The sequence below is a fragment of the Natrix helvetica genome (genome assembly GCF_964273705.1).
Source record: "Natrix helvetica genome assembly, chromosome: 1".
Lineage (NCBI taxonomy): Eukaryota > Metazoa > Chordata > Lepidosauria > Squamata > Natricidae > Natrix > Natrix helvetica.
In genome coordinates, this window is record NC_138548.1 from 347,864,363 (window position 1) to 347,875,633 (window position 11,271).

General features: G+C 43.4%; 1 long non-coding RNA gene across 1 annotated transcript; it reads right to left on the reverse strand.

Moving 5' to 3' along the window:
- Positions 1-2,535: 2,535 nt before the first annotated feature.
- LOC309382933 lies at positions 2,536-9,514 on the reverse strand. Its single transcript, XR_014173730.1, has 4 exons — positions 9,244-9,514; positions 6,264-6,377; positions 3,763-3,934; positions 2,536-2,819 (listed from the first exon to the last, which is right to left on the reverse strand). It is a non-coding gene; the product is annotated as an uncharacterized lncRNA (long non-coding RNA).
- Between the last annotated feature and the right edge of the window lie 1,757 nt (positions 9,515-11,271).

The window sequence follows — 11,271 nt, forward strand, 5'->3', positions numbered from 1 at the left end:
CCTTCTTCCCAGACATTGTTAACTCCACCTAACCAAATTGAACCCTATGCTTTTTCCTCTTAGTTCTTCAGCTGTCATACCTTGTCCATCTAAATCACTGGACAATTTCCTTCCTGGTGGAACAGGCAGCTTCTTGCTCTTTCTTCCTTAGATATATTATTTTGGAGAGAAAGCTGTGAATGCTCTCTAACACTCAACAACAGCAACATACAAATACATTAATAATCATGCAGTCATCAAAATAAAGAAATACATCACAACAATCATAAAGCAAGCACACCATCATAATATAACCATGCAAATATCAGCACAATGGCCAAGCTCAATCTGACTTTGGACACATGATGTGATGACTTGGCCATTTGGTGAAGGCTCTAAAGCTGGAAATGGTGGAAAGGAAGAAAAGAAGAGGATGGCCAGCAGCAAATGGGTGGGCTCTTGTTACAGTGGTGATGGAGGAAGCCTTGAGAGAGCTGAAGGACCAAGTGAGAGGCAGATGAGCATGGAGAATGTCTACCTATGTGCAGTGGTGAAATATATATATGTTGTATTTGTGCTGATAAATAAATAAAGGGAGACTAGTATAGATCTATTTCAAGCTATTTAGCTCTCATCAGCAAACAGGGATTGTAACACAAATACATACATACATACATACATACATACGTACATACATACATATATATATTTACTACTTGGCTTGTTGGGGTCATGTGACTATGTAGTCATGTAACTGGGGGATCAAAAGACAGAAACTCACTTTAACAATGTCCTGCTGGAGCAGGGTTGGACTAGATGACCTCCAGGTCCCTTCCAGTCCTGGATTATCCTCTGAAGCTGCGCCTAGTGACAGGTTTGTAGTCCTTCCTTCCTCTCCTTTCTCTCTCTCTCTCCCTTTCTTTTTCTCTCTTCCTTTCTCCCTTTCCCTCCCTCTCCCCCCCTCCCCCCCTCTCTCTTTCTTTCTTTCTCAGCACCCCCACCCCTTGTTTTGGCCCCCCACCCCCATTTTTGCCCCCCCACCCCCATTTTTGGCCTGCTGGGAGCAAAAATGGACCCCACCCCCACCCGCATGTTTTCAGAGAACCTGTAGTAAAAAAAATGCTTTAAATGTTTTTTTAAAAAGTTCCGAAGATCAGCTGTGTGACGTGTGATCATTGGAAGTTTTTTTAAAAAGTTTTTAAAGTATTTTTTACTACCGGTTCTGCGAACCAGTATCAATTTTTAACTACCAGTTTGGGTGAACCCGGTAGCATTTCAACCCTGCCTATGTGGTTACTAAGAGTCATTGCTGACCTGATGGCACTTAATCAATAACATTCAGAAAGTCTCTCTGGAAATATTTTGGCTGAAATATTTTATGTCAGGAATGAGTTACTCCAATGCAAGTAGGCTTCAGTTGAACCATGGATCAGAGTCTCAGGGAAAACCCCAAGTTCCCTTTGAAACTTAGTCAGGTCCATCAAGCTTCTTGCAAAGGTAAGTAGAACAGCGGGGGGGGGGGGATCCTGGTGCCACGCGATTTAGATTGGCATAAAACCAGGAAATCCTGCTTTCTAGCTAATAGAAATCACGCGTCACAGCTGATAGTCGGAAATCCCGGTTCTCCCGATAGCATTTTTTTTTTTTTTACTGCCGGTTAAGGTGAATTGGTCCAAACCAGTTGCATTGGCTGATGGTAATATTACCCTATGTCATGCATAACCTTTGGAGTTACAATGAAAAATTTATCTCAGAAACTAAAACATTAGGACCTCATCGATTCCCACCCCCACCCCAAATATCTGCTTAAAGAGGCATGAAAGAGATGTTATTTGATGGGCTACAAGAACAGTCAAACTTCTCTAGAATCCCATCACCTTCTGATGGGATGTGTTCGGAAAGAGAGAGAGAGAGAGAGAGAGAGAGAGAGAGAGGGAGGGAGGGAGGGAGGGAGGGAGGGGGAGGGGAAGGAAAAGAAAATGTAGGAAGGGAAGGAAAATGTAAGAAGGAAAAAGGGAAGGAAAATGTAAGAAGGAAAAAGGGAAGGAAAATGTAGGAAGGAAAAAGGAAAGGAAAGGAAAATGTAGGAAGGAAAGGAAAATGTAGGAAGGAAAAAGGAAAGGAAAGGAAAATGTAGGAAGGAAAGGAAAATGTAGGAAGGAAAAAGGAAAGGAAAGGAAAATGTAGGAAGGAAAAAGGAAAGGAAAGGAAAATGTAGGAAGGAAAGGAAAATGTAGGAAGGAAAAAGGAAAGGAAAGGAAAATGTAGGAAGGAAAGGAAAATGTAGGAAGGGAAGGGAAGGAAAATGTGGGAAGGAAAAAGGAAAGGAAAATGTAGGAAGGAAAAAGGAAAGGAAAATGTAGGAAGGGAAGGGAAGGAAAATTTAGGAAAGAAAAAGGTGCTCAGGTTGATTCAGGTTTGTTGTTCTAATCACATCCAAAATAACAGACAACAAGACAAAAAGGTAACTGAAATACACATCAAACTGAATTTTGTAGATGTGTCCTGAGCATGCAAATTACGAGAAGAATATAAACAACACAGAGAGGGTTCCATTTCCAAATTTTTTATCACTGCACCAAATCATCAACATGAGCTAAGCAGAGAAATTATTATGTACAACCAGCCCTCATGGGATTTCTTTTAAATATGTATTTTACACCATGTAGGCTGCACCCCCCCCCCCGCAGGTTTCTTCAGGAATAAGTTTCATTAAGTCAAGGGAGGGAGCAGCGTGTGGTCCCTCCAAATGTTGTTGGAGGGTAAATCCCCACATCCTTTGCTCAGGATGTTTCCAAGTGACATTCAATAAAATCTGGAAAGGGCCCCATGGCTAATCCCTGGATTAAAAGAGAAACAAGATACAGGTTAGAGACGAACGCTGTAGAAATTAGATGTTCTTGGCAAGTACGTTTCTAAAAAAAAGTTTTTTTACTTTTTTATTCTCTTACATACAGTTATAGGTATACATCCACATAGTTATTCTTCTTCTTTACATTTGTCATTCTTGTACATTTGTCATTCTATTTAAAACAGGGGTGTCCAAACTTGGGAACTTTAAGACTTGTGGACTTCAACTCCCAGAATTCCCCAGCCAGGCTGGCTGGGGAATTCTGGGAGTTGAAGTCCACAAGTCTTAAAGTTCCCAAGTTTGGACACCCCTGATTTAAAAGATTACAATATACAGTTTGAGTTGCTTTGTGTACCACCCCACCACCTTATTTTAACACCGCCTTATTTCTCTGTTTCTTTTCTCCCTCCCTCCCTCCTCTCCTTTCCCTTCCTTCTTCCCTTCTCTTCCCTACTCCTCTCTTCCTCTTCCCCTTCCTATCCTCTCTCCTTCTCTTTCTCTCCCTTCCACCCTCATCTCCTTGCCTCTTTCTTCCTTTCCTCCTCTTCCTCTCCTCTCCTCCTTTCGTTTTCTGTTGTTGTGGGAATCTCTTTCAGTTCTCAGTTATTTTCTTGGGATGGTATTTCTGCAAACCCAAACATAATTTAATAACATTTCTTATTCCCTTTCCTTTGCTAATCTAGCCTAACTATGTTTTCCCCTTTATATCTTGCACTTGAATATATACTTGTATATTAATACTTTCTTTTCTATTTCCCCCCTCTTCCCCTCCCTTTTCCATTTAATAGTGTATCGTCTGGGTACTGTATCTTCCCCTTATTTCCTTTTCTAAATTTCTTTCTCTAGCCAATCATAAATTGGCAAGTTCTTCAGATGAAAAAAAGAGAGAGATTCTCTGGGGAGTCACAGAGAATATCAGCCACAATTCTTACCAGGTTCTTTAATTCCAGTTCTGAGGCAAAGGTGGTATTTCTCCATTACATTTGTCAGTGGAGCAACAACTTGAAACACGGACATATGGATCCGCCTTTGTTGTTCTGTTGCAAAACCAACTGCCAAAGCTGCTATAGATACAGGTATACCTTAGGAAATAGAGGTCACCATCTATAAGGGGAAAGATAAAAATATGTGAAAGGGGTACCTGTTCTGACCCCCCTCCGTCCGGTAATGAACGCCGACACAGGCTTAGCTGTTTGCCACACTTTATTGACAGTACTATAATCTTGTTGGCTGAAAGCCCAAACATGACTCACAGGCAAGATTTTGGCAGCAACCCAGACTCCAACAGATACAGACAAGAGCTTCTCCAGATTGTTAAAAAAGGAAACAGAAGGCAGATCAGACAAGGAGTTCTCCAGATTACTATGAATGGTTATGTCCTGCAAAAAGCCTCCTCCCAAAGTCCCTTCTTATATACGGTCTTGGGAGGGGCCACGCCACAACCACCTGAGCTTGATCATCACTTAGGAGCTTGTCTCCCGAGCACCTATTGCCTTCGTTTCTCCGCCCTTCTTAATCTTGCGTCAGGGACAAACTCTCTTTGATCTTCCCCACTGCTCCATGCCTCAGGCACCTCCTGGTGGCCAACCAGCCTCTCTGGTCCCTGCTCTGCATCTGAACCCTGCCCAGGGTCCTCCACCTTCTCCATAGCCGACTCATAGGGTTCGTCACTATCTGAGTCCCTCAGCAGCTCCAATGGATCCTGCTGGGCCACAAAGGTACCTTTAAAAAAAACAATATATGCAGGGGTGGGCTGCTATGGATTTGCCCGGGTTCAGGAGAACCCGTAGCTAACGTTATGGCTGGTTTGGAGAACCTCCATATCCCACCCCTGGCTGGCCCCACCCATACCATCCTGCCTGGGAGTGATCCCAGAACCTTACTCCGGGAACATCAGTTGCTTTATTTATGGATCGATCAAACTTATATAGCTGCCCACCTCATGAGTGCGACTCTCCATAAAACAAAACAGTAAAAACACACCTTCAATAACCATTGCAATCTAAATATACAGAACACCACGGGAGAGTGTTTTGAAGACTCGCACGCAATGAAATTCTCTTGTGCCTCTCTGTTACTTATTAGTGTCCCTGCAATCTCGTTGGCTGAGTAACTCTTGCCAAGTGAGGACACTGCCTTGAAAGGTTTCCAAGCTCTCCGATGAACCTGCTTTAGAACAAACACTGAGGTTTGTTGGTGGTGCTTATCTCTGTGGGAGGGGCTGCCCTTTCAGTGTGGCAGGAGGGGATAAGATAAGATAGACAGATGAAGCCTGTTGGGTGAAGGTGGTGGATGTCGTGGTCTGTAAGTGGCCTGTGGAGACGGCAGTAGAGTTGGACAGTGAGGAGATTGGGGAGGAACATGGGCCAGTCCTGGAATCTGGGGAAGGCTCGGATGAGGGCTCTGCGTCGGAGGCAGAGAGAGGGTCAGGGCCATCTGGTAGTTATGTGCTATCTCCAGAGTCTGACATCAGCGAGGCAGAAGAACAGTATAGGCCTTTTCCCACTGTGTGCATGTGCAGAGCAGAAGGCATGAACAATTAAGATGAAAAGGGCAACTCGGGAGTAAGGCTTGGAGATGATTGCCCCTTTCCATAAGGCATAAAAGAGGAGTAAACGGACCTGAGTCTTTGCAGGAAGCAATTCGTTCATATAGTCGGTTCAAGCTCTGAGAAGTCCTGTTTGACTCTGTGCTAAGTTTGGCCTTGCCAAACAAATTGGCAATTAGGTCTCTGGCAGCATTTCAAGGGACATAAAAGTGGGTGCTTATCAGCATTTCCCTGTGGCAGACATCTGTCGGACTCTTCACAGACTGTGAATCATTACGGGCTGTGAATGACCATAATTCACAGCCGTTTAAATAAAATAGGGTTTGGGGGACTAAGCATGTGAACTATGCTGTATCAGGAAGCCTAAGTCAGAACAGAGGACTAGGAACTAAGAGACCATAAATTGCAGTTCTAATTTGGACATGAAGGCTGGTGTCATGCCCCTGTCGGAGTCTGACTCTGCAATGGAAGATGAGCTGGAACAAGAACTGACAGCGAGTGAGAGAGCAACTCCATTGGCCTTGAAGGAAACTGGGGACGGGCAGAGTTAGTCCAGGCAAGGCTTTTCAGAATTAGTAAGGCCTGCAGGCAGGGAGGAACAGAGGGAGGAACGTTTGATGTCTGTTTTCAACAAGAAGGGCCAATTTGTGTGCAGATGGTAATGGAATAAGTTGCAGCTTCTTGTGCCATCTAAAAGAGGTCTGGATCCGGCCCCTGGGCCTTGAGTTTGACATACCTGGCCTAGACAAACCTAAACAGAACCATTCTTAAAAATATTAAAACCACCAACCAAGATTCTTTAGCCTGCACTAAATTGTATTCATATCCCCCATATGTGGCTGGCTTTCTTTCCTATATTGCATGGTTTTCATCCTTGCATCTTACCGACATAACTTGCATATGAGTAGCATTGTCCAGAGTAAGTCTTACAGGTCTCTTCTTTCTCATAGCAACCTTTGCCATTTCCAGAATCACAGACTCTACAGACGATACCTTGGGCTGACAGAGAAGAAGAGAGCATTAAATTGGACACGAAATCAGAAAACAAAGGTGTAGAACACCTGAAGTGCTTTTGCTCAAGTTTGAATATGAACCAAGAATTGTCTTGCAGGTAGAGGAGTTTTCCCTAAGCAGTTGCTCTTCCCGATTAGATTACAGATCAAAAGAGTTGGAAGGGATCGTGTAGGTTATCTAGTCCACCCCCCTGCCCAAGCAGACTTGAGACCATTTCTGCTTTCCATCAATGCTTCCTATCTAGTGGATGGCCACAACCCTATTTAGATGTTTTTCAAGTAGACAGAGATTTGCCATAAATAAGGGAAAGGTTTAATTGTACAGCAACATTTTCCTACTGCAAAATCAGACACAATTTTGTGCCCCTAAATGAAATAAAAACCCTAAATTAGAAAGTGTATATAAAACATAACAGCTAACCAAATCCAATGACAATTTTCATATTTTCAAGAAAGAACAAGCACAAAATATTACTGGAAAATCCAAATGGTTCAGGGAAAAAATAGATAGTGAATAAAATATATCAGGTCTTTTACTTATCTTTTTAACTGCACCGTAAGCAGTTGGAAACCAATCAGTTTAAACCACCGTGCATGTAGGGAGGGTTAAATCTCTATCTTTGACAGATTGCTGTGAGAAATTCAGCTTCATCTTTGCAAAGATTATTTTTAATTGCAATGAAGACAACGGATTTTTGTTCTAGAGCCCCTTTAAAAACAGTCAAGGAAGCTTTGAAAATGTATCAGGAGGAGAAATCAATTTTAGTAAGCAAATAGCTGGAAAATTAAGGGTTCCAATATCTCAGGGGTTGCCACAAAGAGGAGGGAGTCAAACTATTCTCCAAAGCACCTGAGGGTAGAACAAGAAGCAATGGGTGGAAACTAATCAAGGAGAGAAGCAACTTAGAACTGAGGAGAAACTTCCTGACAGTTAGAACAATTAATCAGTGGAACAGAAGTTGCCTCCAGAAGTTGTGAATGCTCCAACACTGGGAGTCTTTAAGAAGAGATTGGATATCCATTTGTCTGAAGTGATATAGGGTTTCCTGCCTAAGCAGGGGGTTTAACTACAAGACCTCCAAGGTCTCTTCCAACTCTTCTCTTCTCTTCTCTTCTCTTCTCTTCTCTTCTCTTCTCTTCTCTTCTCTTCTCTTCTCCTCTCCTCTCCTCTCCTCTCCTCTCCTCTCCTCTCCTCTCGTCTCTTCTACTCTACTCTACTCTACTCTACTCTACTCTACTCTACTCTACCTATTCTATTCTATTCTATTCTATTCTATTCTATTCTATTCTATTATCTTTAACCCCAGTCAAATGATTTGGCTGGGCAGCAGGTCAAGAAAAGCGGAGGCTTCCAAGTTGCTTAGCAGGAATAAGTCTCTTTGGAGCAATTCAGGCGTTGCACGGGGCAAGTGCTGAAGGATGTACTTCATTCTATGTACAGGCTATACTTCATTCTATGGGAAATGCAGACTATGGAATGGGGTGTCCCAGGGAAGGAACATCGTGAACAGAGCAGTAAGTCCTGAGATGTTTTGAATCTATCTAGAAGAATCAGGTGGGTGAAGAGTAGACTACCTAAGTCATCTTCCCCCTATCATGTATAGATGAATTCGGGAAAAAAACATCTGAATATGGATGAGTTTTCCTTGAATCTCTCTCTGTGTATGCTCTGCAGAACTAGGTACACACCAGCCAGTGGTGGGTTCTGGGCGGTACGGTACGGTACCGCTGTACGGTAGTATCCGGGGGCAGCGGCCACCGTACCGGTACGGTGACTTGTTTGGCCCACCCACCTGCCTGCGTTCAATAACTGTTTATAATGTGACTGGCCAATTGAGCACACGCGCACAGCGTGCGGCGCCTGTGTGACCTCCACCAAGCAGCTGGGTGTTGCAGGGCGGTGGCATGCACAAGCATACGCAGTGCACCTGCCCGACTAGGATGCCCAGCCCCGTGCACAGCGTATAGGTTGCGACGGGATCTGGAACCCACCACTGACACTAGTTCATCTCACCCATTTCTGCATGGTGAGTTTTTCCAGCTTCCTGCCACTCAGCACCATTTTAAGTCCTGTCAGCCAGCCATTGTATTGAGTGAATCCCTTCTGCAAATACCTAAGCATAGTACACAAAATTGTCTGCTACAACGTCCTACCTGTCAACGACTACTTCAGCTTCAACCTCAATAATACACGGGCAAACAATCGATACAAACTCAAAGTGAACCCCTCCAAACTCGATTGCAGGAAATGTGACTTCAGCAACAGAATGGCCAACACCTGGAATCCTTTATCCAACTCCGTTGTTACATCCTCAAACCCCCATAGCTTCAATCTTAAATTGTCTACCGTGGACCTCACCCCATTCCTAAGAAGTCCGTAAAGGGGACGTGCCTACCATCCATCTCCTACTGTCCCCATTTATTTGTACTCATTTATTTTGTTCATGTCCATGTTTATACATATACCTGTTATCTTGTATATGTTTGACAAACCAAATAAATAAAATAAAAATAAATAAAGAAGAAGAGGGAGTCCACAAAGAAGAGGGAGTCAAACTATTTTCCAAGGCACTTGAGGGTAGAACAAGAAGCAATGGGTGGAAACTAATCAAGGAGAGAAGCAACTTAGAACTGAGGAGAAACTTCCTGACAGTTAGAACAATTAATCAGTGGAACAGAAGTTGCCTCCAGAAGTTGTGAATGTCCCAACACTGGAAGTCTTTAAGAAGATGTTGGATAGCTATTTGTCTGAAACGGTATAGGGTTTCCTGCCTAGGCAGGGGGTTGGACTAGAAGACCTCCAAGGTCCCTTCCAACTCTGCTATTGTATTGTATTATAAATAAATACCTACCAGTGCTGTAGAGGAGCAGAGCAGGGAACCCGAGCAAGAAAATCACATTCATCCTGTTTTAGGTCTCTCAAGTAGAAATGTCCCGAGCCAATATGAAGAAGCGATAAAAAAAAAGGAATAAAAAGCAGAAATTCAACTTGGGATTGGGTTACTGACGTGCGTTCACCAAAATTCCAAGATCAGCCAATAAGGCCTGGGACACAGATACATGCGTATGTTGTCTTTTGGGAGTTTAAAAGAGGCAGATACGGGAAGTCAAACAAAGTCCCATGAGCAAATCAATAACTCTGTATACGGTGCCCTTTGTGTCACTTCCACAGGATCCACCCCTAAAAACTTTGGCCAGTGGTACATTTGCCTGCGATTCTGCAAAGGGCGAAACCCCCTTCCCCAGGATTGCTCACCCTTCCAATTAAATAGCAGGAAAGGAAATCTTGCCCACCCAGAAGAGAAATCCAAATGAATGCATATTCAAGGTTGGGCTGCCCACTATAGGAAGCTTGCCCCCCCCCCCCCTCCTAGAGAATGACATATTTTGGGGGGAATTAAAAGAGGTAAAATATTAATTTAATTTAATTTAATTTATTAAATTTATAGACCGCCCCCTCTCCCCAAAGGGACTCGGGGCGGTGTACAGACCACAATAAAACAATATACAAACTTAGATAATTATAAATACCCATTAAAACAAATTATATGATAGGCTGTACAGTTATAGTTAAAAATTAAAACAACCTAAAAAATCTATCCCTAAACATTTAAAATTTAAAATATAGGCTAGAGGGACACAAAAGCTACAGTTAGGCCAGGCCTGCTAAGTTAAACAGGTGGGTCTTAAGTTTTTTACGGAAGGAGCGGAGATCGGTCGTTATTCTAATGTCGGGGGGGGGAGGTCATTCCAGAGGGTCGGGCCCATCACAGAGAAGGCCCTACTCCTGGGCGTCGCCCCCTGGCACTGCCTAGTGGACGGCACCTGGAGGAGTCCCTCCCTGTGAGAGCGAATCGGCCACAGGGATGTATGGGGCAGGATGCGATCCCGCAAAATTATATTTTGCTAAAGGAGAAATGGAGAAAACAGGTTCTTAAAGGCAGCCCCAGTCTTCCTGTATGGTAAAACAGCCTCCAACAGATGCCTGAAGTTTTTAGAGATGGATATTTTGAGCCCCTTAAGAAATCCAGGCCAACCTATTTGCAAACAAAGCAACTTCATCTGCAGCGATGGGATTAAAATTTACATCCCCACCACCCAAATTCTAAGAACTGGAGATGATCTTTAGAACATAATAGAATTAACCCACCACCATTAGAATAGCAAAATATACCAGGCTTGTGACATTGCACAATCCCTTGCAAATCTCAGAACCCTATAAAAATCCATGTAGTCATCTAGACAAGTTGCCAGCTGTCCCAGAACTACTTGCTGTTGTTGGTTCTGCTTATCAATAAACAGAGTTCTTTTTTTTCTGACCAGCCTCCATTTTATTTCCAGCGTCTTTCTCCTGGCTTGGAACCGGACCGGATTTTTCTTCCTATACCACCCTCTGCTTGAAGGTTTAAGAAGGGAAACTCAACCTCAATCTGCCTCAGTAGGTTTCACTCTCAAAGGAAAAGAGGTCTTGAGCTTCTCGGAGAGACGCCTTCAGAAGTTTAAAGGTCAATGTGATATTATCTCAGGGGATGCCACAAAGAAGAGGGAGTCAAGCTATTCTCCAAAGCACCCGACGGCTGGGCAAAAAGGAACAGGTGGAAACTAATCAAGGAGAGAAGCAACTTAGAACTGAGGAGAAATTTCCTGACAGTGAGAACAATTAATCCGTGGAACAACTTGCCTCCAGAAATTATAAATGCTCCAACACTGGAAGTTTTTAAGAAGAGATTAGATAACCATTTGTTTGAAGTAGTGTAGGATTTCCTGCCTAAGCATGGAGTTGGACTAGAAGATCTCCAAGATCCCTTCCAACTCTTCTCTTCTCTCTTCTCTCTTCTCTTCTCTCTTCTCTTCCTTCTCCCCTTCCCTTCCCTTCTCTT